At 45.4% G+C, this 26,894-nt stretch overlaps 1 long non-coding RNA gene across 2 annotated transcripts in view; it reads left to right on the forward strand.

Annotated features, from left to right (window-relative positions):
• LOC148134913 (uncharacterized) overlaps positions 1-26,196 on the forward strand; it is a 42,534-nt gene extending 16,338 nt beyond the window's left edge. The window contains exon 3 of one of the 2 annotated variants that reach the window (XR_015755653.1): positions 26,037-26,196. This is a non-coding gene — a long non-coding RNA (uncharacterized LOC148134913). Of the gene's footprint in view, positions 1-23,099; positions 23,441-26,036 lie in introns of those variants that run through there. The other variant, XR_015755654.1, reaches the window with a different exon arrangement.
• The last annotated feature ends 698 nt before the right edge of the window (positions 26,197-26,894 follow it).

Below are 26,894 nucleotides of genomic sequence, written 5' to 3' on the forward strand. Positions count from 1 at the left end.
GTGATCGTATCCCTCAGGAGCATAAGACTCTCAGAGAGATTGTCCTGCCCAGTACAACACAGGTTTGGTTGGAATGGGTCACCGATCCCAGAGAAGACCTGACTCCGTTGGTGATGACCTTAAGACAGTATTTTGTAGTCTATGTGCAGCAATATTATTGGCTCCAATTTCTAATTTTCTCCCACCAACCCCTTCCGCTTGTGGATGAGCGTGATGAAAACTTTCCTTATGGATTTGCTCATGGATCCAGCCAGAAAGAAACTGTCATACATCTCCTGCAGGTCCTGGCCAGTCAAATCCCACCGAGTCGAATACAGCTCGAAAGAAAACATGGTTTTGTGTCGAAGAGGCCATGCCTCAGTTAATGAATTCGGTTTATTGAGGACATGACAATGATGATTGGTGAGACAAAAGTGGACGATATTGACTTCAGTATTCCTCATGACAGACTGGAACAAAAGCTTGCTATCAGGGGTGAGATGGCGAGATGTATACAGAACTGGAGTAGTAGGAAGACAGAGTGGGCAGTGAATGGATGGTTGAAGGGAGGTGAGTTGTGAATATTGGTGTTCTGCATGGATCAGTGCTGGTAGCTCTGCTGTTTATAGTCGAATTGGAGGAAAACGTTGTTGGTTATTTAATAGGTTTGCATATTATACAAATGTTGGTGGAATTTCAGGTGGTGAGTAAGATTGTCAGAGGATACATCAGGATATAGATCATTGAGAGACATGGGCCGAAAAAATGCCAGTTGGAGTTTAATCCGGACAAATGTGAGGTCATCCATTTTCAAAGGTAAAATGTAGATTTAATAGTGAATGTTGGAACCCTTAGGAGTATAAACATGCAGAGCGCTGTGGGTGTGCAGGTTTACAGATCATTGAAAGTGGCAGCTCAGGTTTTTGAGGTTGTGAAAAAGGCCTATGTCATGCTTGCCTTCACTGGAAGGGACATTGAGGATATGGATAGATGAGTTCCGCTGGAGCATCATAGAACTTAAGTGTGGCCAAACTTGCGATACTGTGTGCAGTTCTGGTCACCAGAAGGACGTGGATGCTTTGGAGAGGGTACAGAAAATGTTAACCCGGATGTTGCCTGGGATGGGGAAGTTTAGCTGTAAAGAAAGGTTGGACAGACTGGGGCTGTTCACAATAGAATGCAGGAGGTTGAGGGAGCTGATCGAGGTTTATAAGATTTTTACTGGCGTGGACAGACTGGACAGTATGAGGCGTTTTCCCTGGGTTGAAGGGGTACAGAGGCCACAGGTTCAAGTTGCGAGTGACCGAGGAAGGGAGCAGTTTAAAAGAGATGTGAGAAACACGTTTTTCACAGAAAGGCTGCTGAGTGGCTGCAATGTGCTGCCAGAGGAAGTGGTGGAAACAGACACGACAGCAGCTTTCAAGAAACACCTGGGCGAATACATGAATAGGAAGGGAAGAGAGGAATAGGAATCCTGTAAGTGAAGACAGTTTTAGAAAGTAAGGATAAAATGATTTGTCACAGGTTTGGCGGGCCGAACGGCCTGTCGCTGTGCTGCGTTGTTCTTAGTTCTCTTCCTCTCTGTGTTCTAAGATCCAAGACGTGAGCAAGCTGCAGCTCCACGAGTTTGTTCCCACACCCTTTCCACAGAGCGAGTGTCAATACCCCTTCCACAGGAGGAGAGAGAGCTATTTGAGACTGTGAAACAGCAGTAATTTTAGTTTCTGGCATTACAGCAAATAATCAACACTTGACCAGCATTGCAGAGTAGAAAGGAATCATGAATTAGCTACTTATACATTGCTCTATATGGGATCGTGCTGTGTATCAATTGTCATCATGCCATCTTTGCACACAGTGAGTTTTCTCATCAGCTTACTCCTCATTTTGGAAAGTTTTCCAAAAGATCTGGCCTGAAAATCAACTTCTGGCTGATATGTTTAATATTTAGATGTTGGTGAGGGAGACAATCCCTGGGATCTTGCTGTGCCATCTCTAAAAATATTTTCACTGTCTTTTAATTGATCCCGTTTCTTTTATCCCAGGGAATTATTATTCATTTGGAAAATCCAAACAGAGAGAGAGAGAATTTGGGCAAGGTGAACTTTAAAAAGAGCATCCTTTCAGAAGAGAACACAGTCCTGAGGCTTATTCCACAGGCCGCACTCCGTGGGGCCCCACTTCAGTTGTGTCCCTGTATTTCCACAAAGACTGGTTTCATCTGTTGGACCCTAGTTTTTTAGCAATCCTCTGGTTAATTGGGTCCTGTCAGATTATGGGCCTGTCATTTTAAAACAGGTTTGAAGCCTGGGGTTAAAGTAACCAGGTCTTCAGATTTGACACAAAGTTGTTAAACTCCTCGTCCTCAAACGCAGCGAGTGTCTGACTGACAGAACTTCCCAAAGAGGAAGTAAAATCCTCAATGTCAAACTGTCTCTTAAGGACTTGTTGTAATGTCAGAGTAATAATGTGTGAATCTTTACATTGAGAGTGAGAGAGAGACTTAAAATGGGAGAGAGGCAGTAGAAAGACAGACAGGTTGGGTGTGAGGGAGAGACATTTGAGATTGTGAAGTAGCAGATTTGTCAGTGCCTGTAGTTGCAACAAATGTTGAACATTTAAGCAGCCCCCATCAGAAATATCGAGCTGATCTTGCTGCTGACATGTTGCTGCCTGTGAGATCTTGCTGTGCTCTGACAGCCTGCGGCAATGCGATCGAAGAAACGAGCGTATCAATAAACCAATAGCTTTAATGCTGCCTGGTGGGTCTGTAATTATAATCTCTGAACTTGTTTTTCCCAATTTGATCGGACTTGGGTTCACTGAGGAATGTTTTGTGTGAAGGAAAAGCACTTGCTGTCTAATTTGTTTGAAAACCAAGCCGCCTTTCCAGTTCCAACAACCTTTTTCGCTCCCACTCTCTCCACCCACCCCTTGCAGGAATTGCTATTTTGAAACTATGACAGGACTAGAAATCCTTCCCTTGGATAGAAGCTTCCTCCAGAGGGAAATGCCGGACATCAGCCTGAGGCCTATTCGACAGGCCGCACCCCATGGGGTCCGTGTAAGTTGTGTCTATTTGTTAGCCTGAGGTTTGATTTCCCCTGGGATGCCCTCGATTTTAAAGGTCTCTGGTTAACTGAGATTGATTGTGGCTCTGTCATTTTAATGCAAGTTTGAAGCCTGTGGTGAAAATAAACAGGGCCTTGGGATTTGACACGAGCATGTTCTGTGTCTGACACACAGAACTCCAAAAAGAGGAAATTAAAATCCTGAATGTGAAACTCTCCTTAAAAACTTGGTATAATGTCAGAATAACGTGTGGTGTGTGGGCAGCATGGACGAGACAGGATAAAGACAGGGAGAGAGAGAGAGAGAGCGCGCGGGAGAGAGAGAGAGTTGCAGCTGGCAGTCACACTGACGTCAGGAAAATCCCAAGAGGGAACCTCAGCAAATATCCCCACGGTCCGACCAGTTCTTCGAGGCTACTGAGGTGTCATTGTTTACTGTTTTCAAACTGTACAGCTAACCATTAGAAAGCATAAAAATGTTTAAATGTTTAAAAGGAAAGAAGGAATGATCAAGCTGTTCTGTGCTAGAGTTAACATGACAATGTTCACGGAGATCCAACGAAGTTTAATCCTGACATTAACATCTCAACATGACAGGCAGCTCTCTGGGAGAGGGTTGAGAGACACTGCAATGTGTCTGACACTCTGGGGTGGAGACAGTAAACCCCTCATGGAGAATAAATCTGCAGAATAATATGTCAAATTAATTCTCATGTTATTTTCTCTCTGTCGAGAGAGAGCAGCTCCCTCTGCCTGGTAGAGATTGTCTGTGGTGGGGGTGTGTGCCCGGGTGGGGGTGGGACAGAGAGGGACAGATAGATTGATGTACATGTGTGTGGAGAGAGAGGGGGATACACAGAGAGAGACTTTTGAGATTATTTGGTATCTGCAGCAACAGTTGACTCTGAAACAGCTTAACACAGGAGAAAGGAATCAGATTCTCGGGCCGGCTGCTGCGGTAGTGCTGGGCAGGGAACAATGTCAGCTAGGTTGTGTCTTTGAGTAAAGTGCACATTATCGCTGATCTTATGAGGGAAGGATATGTTTCCAGTGGAGAGATCAACATAAAAGTATTTCTTCAGATGAAGTACTCGCTTCTGACAGTAGTATTGGACACAAAACACTGTTTACCTCATTAAAAAAAAGAGCAGAGTTTATTTAATTCAACATACGCACATTGAATTGTTGGATGCTGAATAAATGTCTCGCCACGAGGAGAGTCTGGAAGCATCCACGAGAATGTAGTCATCAAATGGGTCCGAAGCAAAGGACATGCAAATGGAATCAAATTGTATTTGCACTTTGCATTTACCACTGTTGACCTAAGAGATGGGTGAATGTGCTGTGGTTCCTTTGGCCATGAGATTGTTTTGCAAGTTGTACTAAATTGGAGGAAGTCAAATTTTGATGGGTACTTGCCAAGAACATTTAATAGCTGATTGGCAGCAGATACTCGCAGGTAAAGGAACAGCTAAAAAAATGGGAAGCCGTCAAAAATGAGATAATCAGAGTACAGAACTAAGGTGGAATACAGGGCGGGTAGGTGTAAGGTGGAGTAAACATTCACATTAGACACCCTGGACTAAAACCCTCATGAGATGGGGAATTCACATTTAAACTAAGAGTCAGTGAACTCTCTGGCTGAGACAGACGAGGCAATATGCAAGCTCAGGGACAGCAGTCTGGAACAGGGGTAAGATAAAGGAAGGCCCCCACAAATGCCTCAGATAAAAGACAGTGAGGATCAAGTGAGGGCTGTAGATGCTGGCGATCTGAGTGGAAAAGTGTGGCGCTGGAAAAGCACAGCAGGTCAGGCAACATCCGAGAAGCAGGAGAGTCAGCATTTCGGCCATCAGTCCATCATCAGAAATGTGGGGCGGGGGGAAGGGAGCTGAAAGATAAACTGGGGGGGTTGATGGTGGGGCTGGGGAAGGTAGCTGGGAAGGTGATGGGTAAATGCAGGTGGGGAGAGGATGATAGGTCGGAGGGGAGTGTGGAGCAGATTGTTGGGAAGGATGATGGACAGTTAGGACACGTCAAGTGGCTGTTGCTGAGTTGGAGGTTTGGTTCTGGGATGAGGTGCGGATGGGGGAGATGAGGAAACTGGTGAAGTCGATGTTAATTTCGCGAGGTCGGAGGGTCCCAAGGTGGAAGATGAGGCGTTCCTCCTCCAGGCATTGGGTGGCTTGGATTTGGCAGTGGTGGCGTCCCAGCCCTTGCATGCCCTTGGGACTGTCAGAGTGAGAGTTGAAGTGTTCAGCCACAGGGTTGTTTGGTGCCTGTGTCCCAGAGTTGTTTCCTGAAACAATCCACAAGACGGTGACATGTCTCCAAATGTAGAAGAGACCACTTCGGGTTCAACGGACACAATAGATGAGTTGTTAGGATGCACAGAAATATCTCTGCCAGATGTGGAAGGATCCTTTGGGGCCTTTGTCAGAGGTAAGGGGGGAGGTGTGGATGCAGGTTTTACACAGCTTGCAGCGATAAGGGAAGATGTCGAAGTGGAAGGTGGGTTGGTGAGGTGTGTGGAACTCACCAGGCAATTACTTTTGGAATAATCTCTGTGGACTGCTTCCACATTCACTCCGTGACTTCCTGGTGAGGTCCACGCCCCCCCACCAACCGACCTGTCACTCCCTGCACCTTCATCTGCCACCGCATGAAGTGTAAAACTTGCACCCACACCTTCCTGCTCACCCCTGTCCATGGACCCAAAGGATCCTTCCACATCTGGCAACGATTGTTTTGTGCATCTAAACACCTCATCTGCTGTGTCTTTTGCTCTTGGTGGTGTATCCTGCACATTGGGGATACAGGACGACAACCGATTCGGGACAGAAAATATGGCTTTGTGCATGCGATTTCGTATCTGACTGACTTGATGTTTTGTAGAGGATTGATGAGAAGGCGTTTGGTATGCTTTCCTTCATTGGACAGAGTATTAAGTATAGGAGTGGGGGATCATATTGCAGCTGTACAGGACATTAGTTAGCCCACTCTTGGAATACTTTGTGCAATTCTGGTCTCCCTTCTATTGGAAGGATGTTCAGAAACCTGAAAGGGATCAGAAACGTTTTACAAGGATGTTGCCAGGGTTGGAAGATTTGAGCAACAGGGATAGGCTGAATAAGCTGTGGCTGTTTTCCTTGGAGTGTCAGAGGCTGAGGGGTGACCGCGTAGAATTTTATAAAATGATGAGGAGAATGGATAGGAGAAATAGACAAGGTATTTTCCTTGGTGTGGGGGAGCCCAGAACTGGAGGGGAAAGGTTTAGGCTGAGAGGAGAAAGATATAAAAGTGACCGAAGGGGCAACTTTTTCTCACAGAGGGTGGTGTGCGTTTGGAATGAGCGGCCAGAGTAAGTGTGGATGCTGTTAAACTTACAGCATTTAAAAGGCATCTGGATGGGTACATGAATAGGAGTGGGGGTTTGGAGGGATATGGGCCGGGTGCTGGCAGGGGGAACTAGATTGGGTTGGGATATCTGGTCGGCAGGGACGGGTTGGACCGAAGAGTCTGTTAGCATGCTGTACATCTCTATGACTCTATGAAAGCAGAGCAGTGGACGGGATCTATATGGACTTCAGTGAGGCACTTGACAAGGTTCCTCATGGTAAACTGTTTAGCAAATTAAGATCATGTTTAATATCGGGAGGACTAGCCATTTCACTGTAGAAGTGTCTCAAAGAGGGTGGATGGTTATTTTTCAGTCTGGAGGCCTATGACCAGCGGTATCGCACAAGGATCGGTGCTGGGTCCACTGTGTTCTGTCAGTTACATAAATGACTTGGATGTGAATATAAGAGGCATAGTTCCTAACTGGAAGATGGTAATAAAGTTGGAGGTGCAGTCGACAGCGAAGAAGCTAACCTCAGAGTACAACAGTATCTTGATCTGATGGGCCACTGGGCTGAGGAGTGGCAGACGGATTTTAATTTAGATAAATGTGAATTGCTGTAATTTGGGAAGGCAAATTAGGGCAGGACTTGTACACTTTATGGAATGGTCCCGTGGAGTGTTGCTGAACAAAGAGACTTTGGAGTTCAGGTTCATAGTCCTTGCTAATGGAATTGTAGGTAGACAGGATAGTGAAGAAGGCATTTGGTATACTTTCCTGTATTGATCAGAAGGTCATGTTTTGGCTGCACAGGACATTGGTTAGGCCACGTTTAGAATGCTGTTTTCACTTCTGGTCTTCCTGCTGTCGGAACGATGCTGTGAGATTTGAAAGGGTTCTGAAAAGATTTATAAAGATGTTGCCAGTGTTGGAGGGTTTGAGCTGTAGATAGAGGCTGAATCGACTGGGGCTATTTCCCCTGGAGCATCGGAGGCTGAGGGGTGACCTTACAGAAATTTATAAAATTATGAGGGGCATGGATAGGATGAAGATATAAAGACTTTTCCCCTATACTGGAGGGTATAGGTTTAAGGAGAGGGGAAAGAATTGGAAGAGATCTAAGGGGCAAACTATTTTCGCAGATGGTGGTGTGTGTATGAAATGCGCTGCCAGAAAAAGTGGTGGATGTGTGTATTGTAACACTTAAAAGGCACCTGGATGGGTATTTCAATAGGAAGAGTTTGGGAGCAAATTAGCGAAATGCGAGCAAATGGAACTGGATTAATTGGGGATATTTGGTCTTAATAGACGAGTGGGACTGAAAGGTCTGTTTCTGTACTGAACGGCTCCGTGACTCTGTGAGTCTATTTGGTGCGTTTAACCCTCTCTCTCTACACGCACGTATAATTCCATTTACCTCTATCTGTATCTCTCTCTCTCTGTCTGCATCTCTCTCTCTCTCTGTCTCCCCCCACACAGATAATCTCAACCAGAGCCAGCTGCTGTATCTGACGACAGGGCGAGAATTTACATGCTTTGAGAATTACTTTGTCATATTCTCCTGAAGATTTATTCTCCGTGAGGGGTTCACTGTCTCCACCCCAGTGTGCAGGATACATTGCAATGTCTCTCAGTCCCCTCCCACAAAGCTGTCTGTCCCATTGAGATGTTAGTGTCAGGACATGAACTTCGTTGGATTTCCCTCAACATTGTCATGTTAATTCTAGCACAGGAAAGCTTGATCATTCCCTGTTTCCTTTTCAGGCTTTTTAAAGCTTTGTAATGTATTTCAGTGCAGTTTGAAAATATTAACCATTGACCCCTCAGGAGCCTCGAAGATTCTCTGTCCCTAAATCTACCACCAAACACAAAACTGGCCGAACCGTGGGGATAGCTGCTGAGGTTCCCTCTTGGGATTTTCCTGGAGTCAGTGTGACTCCCAGATATAACTCTCTCTCTCTCTCTCTATCCCTCTCTCTCTCTGTCTTTATCCGTATCTCGTCCATCCCGGCCCACACATCACATATTATTCTGACATTACACCAAGCCTTTGAGGAGAATTTCACATTCAGGGTTTTAATTTCCTCCTGTGTGTCAGACACTTAACATGGTTGTGTCAAATCCCAAGGCCCTGGTTATTTTAACCTCAGGCTTAAAACTTGCTTTAAAATGGCAGAGCCACAATCAATCTCAGTTAACCAGAGACCCTTAAAAATCCAGGGATCCCAGAAGAAATCAAACCTTGGGGTAACAAATAGACACAACTCACACGGCACCATGGGGTTTAGCCTGTCGAATAGGCCTCAGGCTGATGTCCGCCCCTCCCCTCTCGAGGAAGCTTCTAGCGAAGGGAAGGATTTCCTGTCCTGTCATAGTCTCAAAATAGCAATTCCTGCAAAGGGTGCGTGGAGAGAGTGAGAGAGAAAAAGATTATAGTAACTGGAAAAGCGGAGGGGGGGGGGGGTGGTGATTTTCAAACAAATGACACAGCAAGATGTCATTCCTTCACATAAAAAACCCCTCAGCAAACCCAAGTATGATCAAATTGGGAGAAAAGTTTGGGGATTTCAATCCAAGAACCATCGGGCAGCCTTAAAATGTTTAGTTTATCAAAACAGTATCAGAGCACAGCAGGATCTCACAGGCAGCTACATGTTAGCAGCAAGATTAGCTCGATATTTCTGATAGGGGCTGCTTAAAAGTTCAATATTTTTTGCATAACACGCACTGATATAACTGTTATTTCACAATTTCAAATGCCTCTCCCTCCTTCCCTCTCTCTCTTTCTCCTTCCTCTCTCTCGTTCAGAAGTCTCTTTCTCACTTCCACTGTCAATTTGAACATTCACACATCATTACTTTAGAAAAAGTCTTTAAGAGACAGTTTGAAATTTAGGGTTTTAATTTCCTCTTTGGGAAGTTCTGTCTCTCAGACACCCGCTGCGGGTGGGGACATGGGGGTTAACAAGTTTGTGTCAAATCCGAAGACCTTGGTTACTTTAACCCCAGGCTTCAAACCTGTTTTAAAATGACAGGCATCAATCTGACAGGACCCAGGTAACCAGAGGCCTGTTAAAAAAAACAGGGTCCAGCAGATTAAACCAGTCTTTGGGGAATAAAAAGACACAACTGAGGTGGGGTCACACAGAGTGCGGCCTGTGGAATAGGCCTCAGGACTGTGTGCCAAACTTGCAGGATGCTCTTGTTCAAAGTTCACCTTGTCCCAAACTATCTCTCTCTCTTTGGATGTTCCAAGCGAATAATAATTCCCTGGGATAAAAGAGACAGGGTCAATTAAAGGACGGAGAAAAAAACGCTCAGAGAGATGGCACAGGAAGATTCCATGCGTATTCCTCTCCTAGTAACATCCAAACGTTAAACATGTCAGATGAAAGTTGAATTTTCAGACCAGACAATTTTGAATTCTTTACACTATGAAGTTTTAGCTGATGAGAAGACTCACTGCCTCTAAAGGTAGCCTGGTGTCAGTTGATGCACAGCAAGATCCCAGATGGAAGCATGTAGCAGTAGCCACATCATCTGATTCTTTTCTCCTCTGCAATGCTGATCAAGTGTTAATTATTTACTCTAATGCCAGAATCTAACATTACTGCTGTTTCACAATCTCAAATAGCTCTCCCTCTCTCTCCTACTGTGGAAGGGATATTGACATTCACACTGTGGACAAATTATGGAGCAAACTCATGGAGCTGCAGATTGCTCAGGCCTTGGATTCGAGAACACAGAACAACACAGCACAGGAACTGGCACTTCCACCCTCCAAGCCTGCGCCGACTCTTTCTGTCATTATTTTCTAAAAGTATCTTCTAAAACTGTTTTTTTTTCCTCCAGACATCGGGTGGCTTGGATTTGGTCGTGGAGGTGGCCGAGTACTTGCATGTCTTTGGCGGAGTGTTGGGGGAATTGATGTGCTCAGCTGCAGGGCGTTGGGGTTGTTTGGTGCGTGTGTCCAAGAGATGTTCACTGAAACATTCCTCAAGTTAGCGTCCTGCGTCCACAATGTAGAGGAGACACCAGCAAGAGCAACAGACAGTAGATGAGGTGGTTGGATGTGCAGGAAAATCTCTGCCAGATGGGAAAGGATCCTTTGGGGCCTTGAACATGGAGGTGTGGGTGCAGGTTTTACACTTTGTTCGGTGACAGGGCAAGGTGCCAGAGTGGAGGAGGGGATTGGTGGGGACGTGGACCTCACCAGGGAGTCATGGAGAGAATGTGGAAGCAGTCTGCAGAGACTGTTCCCTCCGTGACTCACTGATTTTAAGTCCACACTCCCCTCCAACACATACTCCTCTCCTGGTACCTTCCCCGCCTCCGCAAGAGGTTAAAGCCTGCGCCCACACCTCCCGCTCACGTCCGACCAAGGCCTCAAAGGATCGTTCCACATCCGGCTGAGATTTTTCTGCGCATCCAAACACCTCATCTATTGTGTCCGTTCCACCCGATGTGGTTCCTGCTACATTCAGAGAATGGACACCGTCTCGCAGATTGTTTCAGGGAACATCTCTGGGACACACGCAGCAAACAAACCCAACTGACCTGTGGCTGAACACTTCACCTCCCCCTCCCACTCTCCCAAGGACAAACAGGCCGATTCCGCCCATCCCCTCTGGAGGAAAGGTTTGTCCAAGGGAAGGATTTCTTATCCTGTCGTAGCTTCAAAACAGCAATTCCTGAAAGGGGTGGGTGCAGAGAGTGGGAGAGAAAGAGATGATTGGAACTGGAAATGGGAGGAGATTTTCAAATAAATTACACAGCAAGCGGTCATTCCTTCATACATAACATCCCTCAGCAAACCCAAGTTCGATCAAATTGTGAAAAAAGTTCGGGAATTTCAATCCCAGATCCATCGGGCAGACTTAAAGCTATGGGTTTATCAGAACAGTTGTTGCTTCGATCGCATTGCCACAGGCTGTCAGAGCACAGCAGGATCTCACAGGCAGCAACATGTCAGCAGCAAGATCAGCTCCATTTTTCTGATGGCAGCTGTTTAAAAGTTCAATATTTGTTGCAAATACAGGCACTGACATAACTGCTATTTCACAATCTCAAATGCCTCTCCCTCCCTTTCTCCCGCCTCTCTCACGTTTACAAGTCTCTCTCTCTCACACTCCCAATGTCAATGTGAACATTCACACATTATTACTCAGACATTATAAGTCTTTCAGAGACAAGTCGACATTTAGGGTTTCAATTTCCTCTTTGGAATGTCCTGTCTCTCAGACACTTGCTGGGGAGGGGGACTTGGGGTGTTTACAAGGTTGTGTCAAATTCAAAGCCCTTTTTCCTTTAACCCCAGGCTTCAAAACTGTATTAAAATGACAAGGCCACAATCTTACAGGACCCAGTTAACCAGAGGCCTGTTAAAAAAAAGGGTCCAACAGAGGCACCCACTCTTTGGGGAAATAAAGAGACCCAACTGAGGTGGGGCCCCACGGAGTTCGGACTATGGAATAGGCCTCAGGACTGTGTGCCCTCTTGGAGGATGCTCTTGTTCAAGTTGACCTTGCCCCAAACTCTCTCTATCTTTGGATTTTCATAGTGAATATTAATTCCCTGGGATAACAGAGATGGATCAATTAAAAGAAAGAGCAAGACATTTTTAGAAATGGCACAGCAAGATCCCACAGATTGTCTCTCTCTCTCTCTCAGCAAGATGCAAACATTAAACATGTCAGCTGGAAGTTGATTTTCAGACCAGACATTTTAGAAACCTTTCCATAATGAGGAGTTCTGGAATTCCCCCAACACCGGGGAAAAGTCTTTAGCTCTTCACCCTATCCACTCCCCCCATAATTTTATAAACTTCTGTAAGGTCATCCCTCAGCCTCCGATACTCCAGGGAAAAAAGCCCCAGACAATTCTGCCTCTCCCAATAGCTCAAACACTCCAACCCTGGAAACGTCCTTGGAAATCTTTTCTGAATGCTTTCAAGTTGCATGACATCCCTCCTACAGCAGGAAGACCAGAAATGAACACAGTATTCCAAACATAGTCTAACCTATGTCCGATACAGCCGCAGCACAACGCCCACCTCCCTTACTCAATTTTCTGGCCAACAAAGGAAGGCATACCAATGGCTTCTTCATTATCCCGAGTACCTGCAACGCCACTATTAAGGAACTATGAATTTGCACTCCAAAGTCTCTATGCTCAGTAACACCTCCCAGGACCTTACCCTACAGTGTCTAAATCCTGCTTTGATTTGCCTTCCCAAAGTGCAGCACCTTACATTTTCCTAAATTAAACTCCATCTGCCACTCCTCAGCTTATTGGTCCATCTGAGCAAGCTCCTGTTGTAATCTGAGGTAAGCTTCTTCGCTATCCACTGCACCTCCAATTTTGGTGAAATCTGCGACTTAGTAACTGTGCCTCCTATGTTCACATCCAAGTCATTTATATAACTGAGAAAGCACATTGGACCCATAACCGATCCTTGTGGGACACCGCTGTTTATAGACCTCCAGACCGATCCACTAACACCCTCTGTCTCTTCTCGTTCAGCCAATTCTACATCAAAGTGACTAGTTCACCCATTATTTCACGTTATCCAACCTTGTTAAACAATCTACCATGAGGAACCTTGTCAAGTGCCTTATTGAAGTCCATATAGTTCACGACCACCACTCTGCTTTCTTCAATCCTCTTCAAAAATTCTTCAAAAGACCAAGTCAGTGCGACACGAATTCCCATGCACAGCGCCATATTGCCTATCCCGAACCAGTCCTTGCGTTTCCCAATGCATGTAAGTGCTGTCCATCAGGATTCACTCCAATAACCTTTCCACTACTGATATCAGACTCAGTGGTTTATAGTTCCCCTTGGTTTTCCTTCCAGTCTTTCCCATCCACGTTAGCCAACCTCCAGTCTTCCGCCACCTCATCTATGGCTATCAACAATACAAATATCTCAGCAAATTGCCCAGAAATTACTTCACAGCTTCCCATAGAGTTCTAGGGTACACCTGATCACGTCCCGGGTTTTCATCATCGTTTCCGTGATTTAAAACATCCAGTACCGTCTCCATCTGTCATGTGGACATTATTCAAGATGTCGCAATTTATTTTTCTAAATCTCTAGTTTTTCATATCCTTTTCCAAAGTGAACACTGAGGCAAAATATTCATTTATTATCTCCCCACCTCCTGCAATTCTACACATAGACTGATCTTAGAGTGGCCCTATTCTCTCTCTCATTACCTCTATCTTCTCAATGTATTTGTAAAATTCCTTTGCATTCTCTTAAACCCTATTGCCAAAGTTATCCCATGTCCCCTTTTGGCCCTCCAGAATTCCCTCTAAAATGTACTTGTACTGCCTTTATACTCTCAACGGATACACACAATCCCTGCTGTCTATTCCTGACGTATGTTGCCTTCTTTAACATGACTAAAACCTTACCTTCTCCAGTCCCCCAGCACTCCCTGCACCTATGCAGGGAGAGAGGGTCAGTTTATTATCCAGTAGCTCCTTGGTTCTGACACTGGGCTTATGTGCTGAGATGTGGTGTGGTGAAAAACACAGGAGGGAGATGCTTCAGAGGCAGAGGGAAACTCCGATTGTATTAAAACATTGACAAGAAAATAAATATTCAGAACAACCAGTGCGAGGCATCAAGTGAATTGAGACTTGTCTCACAGCTGTTAACTCCCAAGTTCACCCTTAAGGCTCTAACTTGGTACAGTGGATTTTGACTTACAGAGAGCTGTTAATTACTGGGTGACAGGGGAAAGGAGAGAGAGAGAATAAACACGAATCCTGGGGTCCTCTCGGGTTTCCTTTCCCTGGGCCCTGCCCTACACCGTCAGCCCTGAAGCCCACCATTTCTCCCCTCTTATACTGAGCTGGGACAGAGGGTCTCGATTACCTTCTTCCCATCCCCAGAGTGGTTTCTGTTGGTTTGGAGAGTGGTGGATGTCCCTGGCACTACCCCCAGTTGGTCTCTCGGATCTCCAGTCACATCTCACCATTACATTGAGGGTTGTGGATGTGAAGATTGCTCGCTCTCCTTTTCCTGAGTCTGTGACTGGCTGTAGCCAATTTCCATGATGCTGGTCAGACCACTTACTCAACAAACCCCAGAGATCAGGGTTCCCCAGTTATACTGGCTGGAGGTTTCCCCAATCTCCCGCCAAATCTGGATTGGATCATTGAGCTATTGTCACTCCTCTCGGAGCTGAATGAGCTTCCTGAGTATTCGATGAGTGTGAATGGTTCTCCAATTAAAGTCAGTGGGTGGACCATAGTTTTAAATGTCCATTATTTCTCTTCGATGTGTGTATGTTAAGATGTTGCGGATAGTTTGATGGCCTTCCCATTTAAGACAAACAGATTTGCATGTCGTACAAAAGCGTGGAGTACTCAGTATCTCTGCATCCAAGCAAATTATTAAAAGTTGAATGATTGTGTAATTTTGCAAGCTGCAGAATGTCTCTGTTGTTTGCTCTTCAGGCTGGTGCTTATTGTCTTGAAGAGTGTGGTGCTGGGAAGGCACAGCAAGTCAGGCAGCATCCGAAGAGTCGATATTTCAGGCATATTCCCTTCATCAGGAATAGGGGGCTGGGGGAAGGGTGCTGAGAGATAAATAGGAGGGTGAGAGTGGGGTTGTGTGAAGGTAGCTGGAAAGGTGATTGGTAGATAATGGCGGGGTGATGATGGTGATAGGTCGGAGCAAAGGGTGGAGTGAAAGGTGGGAAGAAAGATGAACATGTAGGACAGTTCAGGAGGGTGGTGCTGAGTTGAAGGGTTGGATCAGGGATGATGTGGGGTGGAGGGCAAATGAGGAAACTAGTGAAGTTGATGTTGATGCCATGTGGTTGGAGGGTCGTAAGGTAGAAGATGAAGTGTTCTGCTTCCAGACGTCGGGGTCTTGGATTTAGCAGTGGAGGAGGACCAGGACTTGGCCACAGGGCAGTGGGGTTGTTTGGTGCGTGTGTCCCAGGGATTTTCCCTGAAGCTTTCCTCAAGTTAGTGTCCTGTCTCCTCAATGGAGAAAGGATACCATCAAGAGCAACAGACACAGTATATTAGGTGGTTGGATGTGCAGGAAAATCTCTGCCAGATGTGGTAGGTTGCTTTGGGGCCTTGGCCAGAGGTGAGCAGGGAAGTGTGGGTGCATGTTTTACACTTCGTGCGGTGGCAGGGGAAGCTGCAGGGTGATGGTGGGGTGTGGGGGGGTGGCGTGGCGTGGATATCACCAGAGAGTCACAGAGCGGATTTGGAAGCAGATATTGTTCCCTCTGTGACTCCATGGTTAAGTCCACACTTCCCACCAATCCACACTATACTCCCGGCACGTTTCCTTCTGACCGCAAGAGGTGTAAAACCTGCACCCACACCTCTCCCTCACCTCTGACCAAGGTCCGAAAGGATCCTTCCATATCTGACCGAGATTTTCCTGCGCATCTGAACAACTCATCTATTGTGTCCGTTGCACCTGATGTGGTCTCCTCGACATTGGGAGATAGGACACTAACACGCAGATCATTTCAGGGAACATCGCTGGTACACACGCACGAAACAAACCCAATGCCCTGTGACTGAACACTTCAACTGCCCCTCCCACTCCGCTATGAACATGCAGGTCTTGAGTCTCCTCCACTACCAAATCCAAGTGTCTCAACGTCTGGAAGAAGAACGCCTTATCTTCCAACTTAGGACCCTCCGACCACATGGCATCAACATTGAATTCACCAGTCTCCTCATCGCCCTTCCACCCAACCTCACCCCAGAACCAACCCTACAACTTGGAACCGTCTTCTTGAGGTGTCCTATCTGTCCATCTTCCTTCCCAACTATGCACTGCACCCTCCACTCCGACCTAACACCCTCTCCTCCACCTGCATCTACCTATCACCTTCCCAGATACCACCCCCAGCCTCGCCACCAAACACCCCGTTTATTTTTCAGCTCCCTTCCCGCCGTCCCATATTCCTGATGATGGGCATATGGCCGAAACTTCGACTCTCCTGTTTCTCGGATCTTGCCTGAACTGCTGTGCTTTTCCAGCACCTAACATTTCGACTCTGATCGCAAGGATCTGCAGCCCTCACTTGTTCCTTCACTGTCTTTTAGCTGAGACATTTGTGGAGGCCTTCCTTTATCTTACCCTTGTTCCAGACTGCTGCCCCTCGGCTTGCTTATTGCCTACTCTGTCTTAGCCAGAGAACTCAGTGACTCTTCGTTTAAATGTGAATTCCACAAACCCATGTCCAAGTCTGGAGTGTTTTAGTCCAAGGTGTCTAATGGGAATTTGTACCCCACCTAACACCTACCAGCCCTGTATTTCATCTTGGTTCTGTATTCTGATTATCTCATGTTTGGCAGCTTCCCATTTTTAGCTGTTCCTTCACCTGCGAGTAACTGCTACCAATCAACTTTTGAATATTCTTGCCAAATACCATCAAAATTTGCCTTCCTCCAATTTAGTACAACTTGCAAAACACTCTCTTGGCCAAATGAACCACAGCACATTCATCCATCTCTTCAGTCAATAGGGACAGTATGCAAAGTGTAAAAGCAATTAGATTCTATTTGCATGTTCCGTTGCTTCGGACCCATTTGATGACGACATTCTCGTGACTGGTTCCAGACTCTTCTCGAGGCGAGACATTTATGCAGCATCCAACAATTCAATGTGAGTGTTTCATTAAATAAAGTCTACTCTTTTATTTAATGACGGAAATAGGGTTTTGTGTGCAATGCTGCTGTCAGAAGCATGGACTTCATCTGAGGAAATACTTTCATGCTGATCACTCCAGTGGAAGCATTACCTTCCCTCACAATATCAGCGATAAGGTGCACTTTACTCAAAGACAAAAAGCAGCTGACATCTTGCAAGTGGACAAGCTGACAGTGAAGCATTTCCTCCCCACTGCTCCTGATAATGTGACAGTCTGTATACTCTGTCGTCTGGTTTGCTTGCATTTAAATCAAAGACTTTAACTGTTGCATCATTTGTAACAAACTTAAGTTCCAGTCATGAGCAATAGCTCAACACGATCTGATCATGGAATCCAGGGGAAGGTAAAAATTGTTGTTAATTAAAGGAAGACGTGTATAAAGCTGATGTTGGGTGGGAGGAGCGAATTGTGGTACAGTGGAAGTGTCCCAACCCGTGCTCCAGAGGTGTGTGTTAACATCTCCGAAGAGGTTGATTAGAAAAAAAGGTTAGTTTTTCTAAAAAGCTGACGTTAAACCCTGCTTCTGGGGATTCAGAACACTTTCGAATTCAGTAAAGCACGTTTAATCAAAATAATGCATTAAGAGGAGAGAAACAACATGAAAATAAGCTAGTGAGAGACAAAAACAAGTGTTTTAACAGCTTTCTCAAGATAAACTAAAAGGTAATCATAAAAGACAGATATGCACCGACAACTGGCAGAGGCAAGGAAACCTGCAATTGTGACGGTATGAATAACAGAGAAATAAGGATGATATTTTGGGTCTGTCTTCAGAGAGGAACAATCACTCCACTTCTCAAGAAAAGAAGAGAAGCAATGTCTTAGTGAAAATGAGCAGATCGATGAATTGTTCATTAGTGAACAGAAGTAGTACTGGGAAATTAATATAATCCTAGAATCTGAAGATCAACATTCGGAATACTCATCATTTTGGTTGCAGTGATCATGATCTTTCGCTGCCACACTGGTACATATTTGTCTTTTCTGATCAGCTTTTGCTTTTTCTGTAGAAAGCTTTTTCAAACAATTTCATCTCTATCACTGGTTTAATTTCATGTTGTTTTCTTTCTTAATGAATTTTTATCGTCCAACTGTACTGAATTTAAAAATGTGTTCTGAATCCCCAGGCCTGGGGTTTAACACCAGCATTTATAAACCAACCTGTTCATTCCCACTGCACCACAAGACACCCATCCCACCCAACATCAGCTTTATACACTACTTTCATTAATTATCAACAATCTTTACCTTCCCCTGGATTGCATGATTAAATTTTGTTGAGCTTTTGCTCATGATTGGAACTTAAATTTGTTTCAAATGATGAAACAGTTACAATCTTTGATTTAATTGCTAACGAAGCAGACTACAGATTCCCCCACCTTACCCCAGTTCCAACCTTCCAGCTCAGCAGTGTCCTCATGACCTGTCCTACCTGTCAATCTCCCTTCCCACCTATCCGCTCCACACTCCCCTCTGACCTATCGCCTCCATTCCCACCCCATTCACCTATTGCACTCTTTGCTACCTTACCCCACCTTCCTCTCTGACCTATCGCCTTCATCCCCACCCCCATTCACCTATTGTACTCTTTTCTACCTTCTCCCCAGCCTCCCCCCCCCCCCCCCCCCCCACTTTATCGCTCCACCTTGGAGGCTTCCTGCCTCTATTCCTGATGAAGGGATTTTGTCCGAAACGTCGATTTTCATGCTCATTGGATGCTGCCTGACCTGCTGTGCTTTTCCAGCACCAGTCTGATCTAAAGACTACAGAGGATGAAGACTGTCACTTTTTCAGCAGCAGTGGGGAGGCAATGCTTCACTGTCAGGTTGTCCACTTACCAGATGTCAGCTGAGTTGTGTCTTTGAGTAAAGTGCTCATTATCGCTGAGTTTATGAGGGAAGGGTATGCTGTCAGTGGAGAGATCAACAGAAAAGTATTTCCTCAGATGAAGTGCTGCTTGTGACAGTAAGTATTGCATGCAAAACTATTTACCTCGTTAAAAACACAAGTGGAAGTAATTTCATTAAACACACACATTGAGTTGATGTTTGCTGAATAAATGTCTCACCGTGAGCAGAGTTTGGAACAAGACACTGGTGCATTGGCATTAAATTAATTTCAAGCAAAGGAACATGCAAATGGAATCAAATTGTTTTTACACTTTGCATTCTATCCCTGTTGACCTAAGAGATGGATGGACATGTTGCGGTTCATTTTGCCACAATGATTGTTTTGTAAGATGTAAATGCTTGGCTGTATCAAAAGGAGAGGCCCAACAGGGACAGTGACATAAGTTGAGGACTCAAGGGCAGAGTCATTAACTGGTTCAGAGTAGAGATGGTTCAGGTTGGTGACTCTTTTTTATGCTTCTATCTGTCTGTTTAACTTCATTTGCTGAGGGATGGACTAGAACTTGCTGCCACGATGCAGTGGGGAAGACCACTATCTCAGGTCTTCCTGCTGAAGGGAAATTGGGGTTCGCTCAGTTATCAGACCCTCCCAGTGATTCCCGTAGGTATAATTTTGTGCGTGTAAGAGAGCGTTTTTGGTTTTTGATTCAAGTCATTTCCAATGTTTTGTTTGTTTACTTGAACAGAATATTCTTTGTTGTAAAATCCTTTACTGTCACAGAGAGAATAGGGCCCCTCAAAGATCAGCAAAGCGGCCTTTGTGTGGAGCCACAGAAAATGGAGGAGATACTAAATGAATATTTTGCCTCAGTATTTATTGTGGAAAAGGATATGGAAGATGGAGACTGTAGGGAAATAAATGGTGACATTTGCAGAATGTCCATATTAAACAGGAGGAAGTGCTGGATGTCTTTAAATGGGTAAATGTGGATAACTCTCCAGGACCTGATCAGGTGTACCTTAGAACTCGGTGGGAAGCAAGGGAAGTGATTGCTGGCCTCTTGCTGAGATATTTGTATCATCGTTAGCCACAGGTGAGGTGCCGGAAGACTGGAGGTTGGCTAACATGGTGCCACTGTTTAAGAAGAGTGGTAAGGACAAGCCAGGGAACTATAGACCAGTAAGCCAGACGTTGGTGTTGGTAAGATGTTGGAGAGAATCCTGAGGGACATCATGTCCATATATTTGGAAAGGCAAGGACTGCTTAGGGATAGTCAACATGGCCTTATGTGTGGGAAATCATGCCTCACAAGTTTGATTGAGTTTTTTGAGGAAGTAACAAAGAGGATTGAAGAGGGCAGTGCGATAGATGTGATCTATGTGGACTTCAGTTAGGCGTTCGACAAGGTTCCCCATGGGAGATTGATTAGCAAGGTTAGATCTCAAAGAAAACAGGGAGAACGAGCCATTTGGATACAGAACTGGCTCAAAAGTAGAAGACAGAGGGTGGTGGTGGAGGGTTGTTTTTCAGACTAGAGCCCTGCGACCAGTGGAGTGCCACAAGGATCAGTGCTAGGTCCTCTACTTTTTATCATTTCAAGAAGGCGTTTGGTATGCTTTCCCTTATTGGTCAGAGTGTTGAGTACAGGGGTTGGGAGGTCATGTTGCGGCTGTACAGGACATTGGTTGGGCCACTGTTGGAATATTGTGTGCAATTCTGGTCTCCTTCCTATCGGGTAGATGTTGTGTAACTTGAAAGGGTTCAAAAAAGATTTACAAGGATGTTGCCAGGGTTGGAGGATTTGAGGTATAGGGAGAGGCTGAATAGGCTGGGGCTGTTTTCCTTGGAGCGTCGGAGGGTGAGGGATGACCTTATAGAGGTTTACAAAATTATAAGGGGCATGGATAGTTTAAATAGGCAAAGTCTTTTTCCCTGTGGTCGGGGAGTCCAGAACTAGAGGGCATAGGTTTAGGGTGAGAGGGGAAAGATATAAAAGAGACCTACATGGCAACCTTTTCACACAGAGGGTGGTACGTGTCTGGAATGAGCTTCCAGGGGAAGTGGTAAAGGTCGATACAATTGCAACATTTCAGAGGCATTTGGATGGTGATATGAATAGGAATGGTTTGAGGCATGTGGGTCGGGTGCTGGCAGGTGGGACTCGATTACGTTGGAATATCTGGTCGGCATGTATGGGTTGGATCAAAGGGTCTTTTTTCCATGCTGTACATCTCTATGACTTATGACAGGCTCTGAATGAGACTGTTTGCAGTGACAGTATGGTCACTGGGGGGTGTGTAGATATGCACAGGCTCTCTATGAGACTGTTTGCTGTGACTGCATGGTTACTGGGAGTTGGGAGCAGGGTCAGTGTGAGATTGTTTGCTGTCATCACGGAGTTGCTGGATGGTCTATAGATCAGGTCAGAGTCACTGTGAGACTGTTTACAATCGCGGTATATTAACTGGCGGGTGTGTCGATGAGGCCACGGTCACTGACAGACCGTTTACATTAACCGTACAGTTACTGAGAATGTGTAGTTGAGGCCAGACTCACTGTGAGACTGCTTACAGTGATATCATACTTTCTGGGAGGTGTGTCAATGAGGTCACGCTCAGTGTCAGACTGTTGAGGGTTCCCTTGTGGGGATGAGTCCAGCACATTCTGTGTTTTGACTGGAGAGTTGCAGAATAGCATGTGCCCTGATTGAACATCCTAGGATTCTGTGAGGATGAGAAAGGGGTGATGCTGAGAGGCTGTGTCCCCAGTGGGAGAAACAAGAACCAGGGGGCACACTTCAGAGTAAGGAGTCTCCCATCAAAGACTGGGAAGAGTGAAAATTCATAAAATATTCTAGCGCAGTTCAGGCCCGATATCCCTCGATGTTGCACTGACCTGTGAAAATGGTGCAGAGCCCATCTATCCTACACTATTGTATTTTCATCCATATGTTTATCCAAAGACCAGTTAAATGCCCTTAAAATTGGCAAGTCTACTACTGTTGCAGGCAGTGCACACCACGCCCATGCTACTCCCTGAGCAAAGAAACTACCTCTGGCATCTGTCTTACATCTATCATCCCTCAGTTTAGAGCTACATCCACTCGTGCTGGCCATCACCTTCTGAGAGAAAGGCTCCCCTTGTCCATCCCATCTAACCTTCTGATTATCGTAAATGCCTCAATTAAGTCACCTCTCGATATTCTTCTCTCTAACAAAAACCTCAATTTCATCAGCCATTCCTTATAACGCCTGCCCTGCATACCTGGCAACATGCCAGTAAATCTCTGCAAACTTTCCAAAGCTTCCACATCCTTCCGATAATGCAGTGATTAGATCTGTCCACAATACTCCCAAATGCGGCCGCACCAGAGTTTCGTACCGCTGCAGCATGACCTTGTGGCTCTGAAACTCGATCCCTCTACCAACAAAAGCGAACACACCGTTTGTCATCTTAACAACCCTATCAATCTGTGTGGCAACTTTCAGGGGTCTATGTTCATGGAGACCGAGATCTTTCTGTTCTTCTACGCTACCTAGATTGTCACCATTAGCCCAGTACTCTTTATTTCTGTTACTCCTTCCAAAGTGAATCACTTCACACTTTTCCACATTAAACCCCATTTCCCACCTCTCAGCCCAATTCTGCATCTTATCTATGTCTCTCTGTAACCATCAAGTTCCTTCAGGAGTGTCCACAGCTCCAATAATAACCTTAGTCTCACCGGCAAATTTACTAACCCAACCTCCGCGCTCATCAAGGGAATTTTTAAAAAATGGCAAACAACAGTGGCCCCAAAACAGATCCTTGCAGAACCCCACTAGTAACTCAACTCCAGGATGAAGATTTCCCCTCAACCACCATCTTCTTTCAACTCGCCAATTTCTGATCCTATCCATTAAACCACCCTCAATCCCATGCCTCCGTCTTTTGTGCAATAGCCTACCGTAGGGAACCTTATCAAACGCCTTACTGAAATCCATATTCACCACATTAACCGCTTTGCCCTCATCCACCTGTCTGGTCACCACCTCATCGAACTCAATAAGATTTGTGAGGCATGACCTACCCTTCACAATATCATGTTGACTATCCCTAAACAATGTATTTCTCTGTCAATTATTATAAATCCTATCTCTTCTCCAAAATTTTACCCACAGACGACGTAAGGCTCAATGGTCTTCAATTACCAGGGTTGTCTCAACTCTCCATCTTGAACAAGGGAGCAACATTAGCCATTCTGCAGTCTTCTGGCACTATTCCTGTAGACGATGACGACATAAAGATCAAAGCCATGGACTCGGCAGTCTCCTCCCAGGCTTCCCAGAGAATCCTCGGATAAATCACAGCCGACCGAGACTTATCCATTTTCACACACTCCAGAATTGCAAAGGCATCCTCCTTGTGAACCTCAATCCTGTCTAGTCTCGCCTCAGTATTCTCCTCGACACCATTGTCTTTTTCCAGTGTGATTACTGACAAAAAATATTCATTTAGCGCTTCCCTTATCTCCTCGGACTTCATGCACAACTTCCCACGACTATGCACCGAATCGTTCTCTGGTCATTCTTTCATTCCTGATATACCTATAGAAGGTCTTAAGGATTCCTTTGATCCGAGCTGCCAACGACTTCTCTTGTTCCTTCCTGGCCCTTCTTAGCTCTCTCTTCAGTTCATTCCTGCCTAATTTGTCATTCTGAAGTGCCCCAACTGAGCCATCACGTCTCATCCAAAACATAAGCCTTCTCCTTCCTCTTGAAAAGAGATTCAATTTCTCTTTTAATCCACGGATCCCTCACTCAACTACTTCCTCCCTGTCTGACAGGTGCATACTTATCAAGGGCACGCAATAGCTGTTCCTTGAATAAGCTACACATTTCAATTGTGACCATCCTCTACAGTTTCCTTTCCCATCCTATGCATCCTAACTGTTACCTAATTACATCATCATTGCCTTTTACCCAGCAATTTCTCTTGCCCTGCGTTATATACCTATCCCTTTCCATTGCTAAACCAAACATAGCCAAATTGTGGTCACTATCAACAAAGTGCTCACCTACCGCCAAATCTAACACCTGGTCTGGTTCATTACCTAGTACCAAAGCCAATATGGCTTTGCCCCTTGTTGGTTTCTCTATATACTGTATCAGGAAACCATCCTGCATGCATTGGACAAAAACTGACCCATCTAAAGTACTCGAACTATTGTATTTCCAGTCAATATTTGGAAAGTTAAAGTCACCCATAAAAACTACCCTATTACTCTTGCTCCTATCCAGAATCATCTTTGCTGTCCTTTCCTCTACATTTCTGGAACTATTTGGAGGGCTATAGAAAACTCCCAGCTGGGTGACCTCTCCTTTCCTGTTCGAACCTCAGCCCATACTACCTCAATTCCTTCCCATGCAGGGTTGTGGGGCTGTGGAATTCTCTTACCAAGAGAGCAGGGAAGAATGGGTCACTGAAGGTATTCCCAGCTAAGTGGCTTAGGGGCCATCGGGAAGGTGAAGTTAATGCTGCTATGAAGTGTCTAAAATGATCTTTTTAAAAATTATAGATAATAAAAATCTGACCTGTGTTGGGATGGACATTGCCCTAAAGGAGAATGTGAATAACTAGGGACCACGACAGGGCTGGAGTCTTGCCTGGAGGGAAACCATGTGACTTGTTCTAAATCTCGGTCTCTAACAGCAAGAAGAGAGGGTTTTTCTGGAACGTTCCAACCCAGGGAAGGACAGATGGGTTATTTTGCGCAGCCTTTGGTATGAGCCAACACAGGAAGATTCAGACCGTGTGTTTCCAGAGAGTGTGACCTTTCTCCCTCAGAGGAGAGACTCTCAGCAGCTCATGTACAGCACGCAGGCTGGGATTCAGGGAAGTGAGCGGTTCAGTAGAAAAGCAGAATGATCAGTTCTGCTCATTTTCGAGGTGGGAGTTTAATTATTCATCTTTTATTTTTAAGAAGTGTGTTTTATCTTGACTTCTCTTCATGCTCCTGAACAATCTCCCAGTCTGTATTATCTTAGGCACATTACTTTTTCTGCACCTACACTGCTGGTTTACAAAAAGGAGGTATTTTCCAGAAACTCCCTTGTGTCTCTCCCCGTGCACAGACAGAATGATATTACAAGGCAGGAGCTGGTGTGGAATGCACTTCCTCACAGTATGTGGTGGGATAACCAGCTGCAGGTTCACAGAGGGCTGGGGAATAATTGTTCCCATTGTATCTCTTTAAACAGTCGATTTAGCAGATTCAAACTCAGCTGCTTCTCCAGGAAAGACACCGAGGTCTCCATCTCAGTGCCTGCACATCGACAAAACCGTTTGTGAAATATCCAACATTCTCAAATCGAGAGGCTGCCACATTGCATCTGAGGATTGGAGGATGGACAGGTGAGCCGGAGTCACAGCTTTCCAGAGAAATCCCTTGGGATTTCCAGAGAAATGTCTGAGCTGCTCAGTTATTGACTGGACCGAGGAGGGCCCAGCAGTTTAACTTCTCCAATCATTGGAGCTGCACAATGGGTGGTTTTCGTTTAATTCATCACATTCAAATGATAACCGTGACTTTTAGAATAACCTTTCCCTGTCTGATATGAATACCCTGTGACACAGCCCGTTGAGAGCATTTACAAATTGCATGCTCCTCATATTTACAAATTTTCCTTATCATTTGGGTAGCCATTGCTCGAAAAGGGATTTATTGAGAACCTGTTTATTTGGATGCAGAGGAATTGTGAGCTGTGCTGCATTAATGTTTCCCCCAGTGTTGTTTTATGGTCCCATTTTCTACTCCACCCTCCTTCATCCACTCACCTTCCTTTTAATTTGTCGAACGCCTGTTAGATTTTGAACATTTCTGCGGTCTGGTGGAATCACGCAGGCCTGAAATATTTCTCCCAGAAGTTAGCAGCACTTTCAGATACAAGTACGAAGATGAGACAGTGAGGTTATATCAGTGTGTGTAGCAAACAGTGAACTGACATTGTCCCAGCAATCCTACTTAGAAATTATTGTCTGTTTGCCAGATCAAGAAAAACTGAGCTCAGATTAGGTCACCATTTTCTAAGCCATTTCTTCAACGCTTATTTTCACAGAATCTCTATGGTGTGGAAGCACGTCATTTGGTCGATCCCAGTTCACACTGACCCTCCGAAAAGGATCCCACCCAGACCCATTCCCCCCAGCATTTCCCGGTAATCCTGATTTCCCGTGGTTAATCCAGCTCGCCTGCTCATCCCTGGACACGATGGACAATTTAGCATGGCTGATTCACCTAAGCTGCAAATCTTTGTATTGTGGGAGGAAATCGGTGGACCCAGAGGAAACCTACACAAACACGGGGAGAACGTGCGAACTCCACACAGTCACCTGAGGCTGGAATTGAACCCGGGTCCCGAACACTGTGAGGCAGGAGGTGCTGACAACTGAGATACTGTGCCACGCTGAACAGCAGCAGAATCTAGTTTCCAACTCCAGGGAGAGGTGAGAGGTTAAAGTGTCTCAGAGTTCTCGACATATTGTACGCTTTGTTAATCAGGCTGTTTGATGACTGAATAGGAGAAGGTGAGGACTGCAGATGTTGGAGCTCAGAGTGGAGAGCGTGGTGTTGGAAAAGTACAGCAGATCAGGCAGCATCCGAGGAGCAGGCGAATCGATGTTTCAGACCTCATGAAGGTCTTAGGCTTGAAACGTCGACTCTCCTGCTCCTCGGATGCTGCCTGACCTGCTGTACTTTTCCAGCACCACACTCTCGAGTTTGATAATTGACTGAAAGTAAATGACACAACAACAAAGTGAATGCAGCATTAGGGAGACTTGACTGGATTAGTTCAATTCTCAGAGAATGTAAGGCCGAGTTGAAAACGTTTGTTATGAACCAGATGAAACCCCCTCAAAACATTTCAAGGAGTCAGTCTCTGGATATGTCAGATACTGCGTCCCGGATGTGATTT

This window comes from Chiloscyllium plagiosum, unplaced genomic scaffold (genome assembly GCF_037043375.1).
Source record: "Chiloscyllium plagiosum isolate Xiang-an unplaced genomic scaffold, Cpla_swu_hap1 HiC_scaffold_52, whole genome shotgun sequence".
In the NCBI taxonomy this organism is placed as follows: Eukaryota; Metazoa; Chordata; class Chondrichthyes; order Orectolobiformes; family Hemiscylliidae; genus Chiloscyllium; species Chiloscyllium plagiosum.